Here is a 3,512-nt window from a genome sequence, read left to right as displayed (position 1 = left end):
TATATACCACTGTGTACAGCTGGGATGTATACTTCTTTACATATTCCTTTATTTATTCGTTCGTCAGCTGCGACTGAAGGACAATTTTCAAAATTAAAGAAAATAGGCTTTGACAAGCTGCATTTACGAGTAGACAAATTCATTTTTCAACATTTCAAGTAGCTACGTGAGCAAACAAAACTGTTAGCGCCACTTACCATGGAAAAACAAGATTCAAAGCAAGCTGTGAAGCACAAACCAACTGAAACATCATTGCCTTACCATGAAGAAGAAAACTGGAGAGGAAAAAATAAGAAGCTGAAGATAAAAACCCCAAAAGCAATCATATATTCGATGATTCTGAGAGCACACAGAACAATACCTTACGAAGTGAGACCCAACACGAAGATGGCAATGAGACAGCGTTAAACAAAGTTTTTAATAGTTTCGAATACAGATTTTCTCCTACTTCGAGCTCACTTGTTATGGATGCGGAGAACAACGGTCTCTCAGTCAAGAATAATAGTCTGTGTTTTCAGCGCTCTTCAGATAATAATTTACTGCCGAATTTGGACTCTAAACAGATATTTCATTCCACAAAAGACTATCGAGAATCATACTTCACCAGGGATGTCACTGAAATTTCATCCTGTGTTTCGAAAACAGAAGAAAACCGAGAGACCTGTAACAATAAAATGGAGGAGAGTGCAATGCTGAAAAAATTTCAAAATGAAATCATTGTCACATCGAGCACGCAAACTAAGACCAAGAAAAACAACTTAGGTGATTGCCCAAACTGGAATTCGACTAAGAAATTCATAGACATTAATTTGCCACTTTTCCCAAAAGGGTTCCCAGGCAAATTCAAATCTGCTACCTACAACTTGAAGGGAACGTGCGGTTTCGATTCTTTGATAATCTTATTCTTGCAAGCAATATCACTCAGAGATGATTTCAAAAGTACCATTCAAATGGTGAGCCATCCATTTTTAGATCTGGCTTTGGATGTTTTGGACAAAAAAATTATAAACTCCCAGCATTTCAAGCAGTGATTTGATATTTTATATGTGATACCGTTCGTAAAAAAAAAAGGAGTAATCTCTCGAAAAATATTGTCTCTGAATGCAGAGTCGAATGTTGGGGAATTATACGAGACAATATTAAAAGATTTTCCGATTTGCAACAAAAAGATATTGTCTCTGACGTGCCTAAATTCACGCTATGTGAAACTACATTATATTTCCTTTGATTCGTATGTGCTTTTCAGACTTGGCTATAATTTCATGCAAGAGGCTGTAGATGCAACAAATGGAGGTCTAAAGACTATCATAAAATGCAAGAAATGTACAGGAGAAGCAGCCGAAGAAAAGAAATTCGGATGCTACTTGATGATGGATACTAGTATAACAACTTGTCCACTAACTGAAGATCAGTTTCCTCCGAATCAAAGGAAGAAATGCTTGTTGCAAACGATCACGAAAGAAATCGTAGTCAACAATCAAGAGTACACTCTCGTTGGTGCCATTCATCATAATGGCTCCATCAAACACTACATGGCATATGTCTTCGATGGAACCTACTGGAAGCAGTACGATGACCTGTATAAAGATGTACAGAGAGTTTCAAAAGAAACGATAATTTCTCCACACCTGTTCATGTATGTCAAGACATGAAAATTTTGAAATGGGAGCTACAAGACCGACGAGACGAAACAAGTAGTTACTACATAGGAACTTTGCTTTATAAGGTAAGCAATTGCTAAAAGTTGATACCTGAATATTACAAATACAGCTCTTATGTTAATTCTTAGTAGCTTTGTTTCTGGAACCACAGCTCTCCTGTTTTAGTTACTATAATAAGAGCATGTTTTAGTGTATCCTGAAGAATACCTGTTAAGGGGACCTGTACATCACGGCCTGTAGTTTTGACTGGTACTTTGAAATTTAATAATGCAAGACTGTCAATAGATTCAGGAATGTAATTTTTATCAAAGAATTGGTATATTGTGAGCTCTAGGTGAAAAAAATTGTAAATCTGTGGAATACATTGTGCAGTGAATATTGATGTTTTTCTTACATACTGAATAACACATAATTGTTATTTTAGGTTCAAGGTAATAACACACTATTTCAAATAAAAGATAAAAAACAAATTTTATTCTTTGAATTATTACCTTGTTGAAACAGTAAACGAGTAATATTTACCTGTTTCATGTCTTAATTATTTTAAAAAAATGTATTTTAAGACTCAATTTTTTCTCCTAATAATTTAAGAACATAATATGACATACTGCAGCTTAAAATAGTTAATCCATTGTTGAATTATGTGGTTCGGTATGTGGGCAAGCACTATATTATTATTCAGCCATAGCTTTGTTTATGTAGCTTTAATAGTGGATGAGCTGCCGGTAACAGTATGTCTGTATGCAAACAGGTTGATTACAGAAAATTGAAACTAAAGATTTGTATGCCATTTTCTTCTCAATGACGACATTGCAAACCATTCCTGCTGCATAATCTTGTTGATATCTTTCGTGTACTTCTCATTTTCTTTAGTTTTACTTCTTTTCTTTGTTATTCTGGCCTCCTTTTTCATGCTTTCAGCAGCTTTTTCAGTTTATGTGACATGTTGCCTGTCCGCCCATACCAGCACAATTTTCATGTTGTTGCTAGTTTTGAAGCCTGTTCTGCTCATTGTTTTTAATCTTTACTCCATCAGGCCGGCCGGAGTGGCCGAGCGGTTCTAGGCGCTACAGTCTGGAACCTCGCGACTGCTCCGGTCGCAGGTTCGACTCCTGCCTCGGGCATGGATGAGTGTGATATCCTTAGGTTAGTTAGGTTTAAGTAGTTCTAAGGTCTAGGCGACTGATGACCTCAGAAGTTAAGTCCCATAGTGCTCAGAGCCATTTGAACCATTTTTACTCCACCATTAAAACATATTGCAACTATTGAAACGCATTACGATTTTGTTTTATGCCATGTACACATTTTTCCTACACATACGAAGATATTACATAAACGAGGTTCTACGGAAACTGCGGCGCCAAATTAAACAAAATGACATTTAAGGACGAGAATGTCGAGGTACTGTGCATGAAGTGTATATTTTTAGAACAGTAACTGTTTTGAGCTCTCATGACATCCAAGACCCACTAACAGCTAAAAATATGCCCAGGACCCTCATGGATGAAAGTTAGGTGGCAACATCACCAGACGCCAGGATACGTAAAAATATGTGCTGTGTGTAACGAATAAATTTGAAATTGCTATCGTTAATATTGTTGCTAACATTTGTTCCTGTGAGTTACACTACAGCGAGAGTCAAAAGTCTTTCCAATGTATATAAATTTAAGTATATTTAAATGAATATATTGTAGAAATGAACTAAGTAGTATGTTTAAATCCTAATTCAGTACATGACTGATAGAGGTGTTATTATGTTGAGGGTATACAGTATTAACGTTAATAAGGAATTAGAAATTTTAAAACAAGAACCTCGTTTATTTGGTCCTCACTAATCCGGATTTCCGGTTT

The sequence above is a fragment of the Schistocerca gregaria genome, chromosome 1, assembly GCF_023897955.1.
Source record: "Schistocerca gregaria isolate iqSchGreg1 chromosome 1, iqSchGreg1.2, whole genome shotgun sequence".
In the NCBI taxonomy this organism is placed as follows: domain Eukaryota; kingdom Metazoa; phylum Arthropoda; class Insecta; order Orthoptera; family Acrididae; genus Schistocerca; species Schistocerca gregaria.
The sequence above is the reverse complement of the archived record's forward strand: the minus strand, read 5'-3'. Positions refer to the sequence as shown.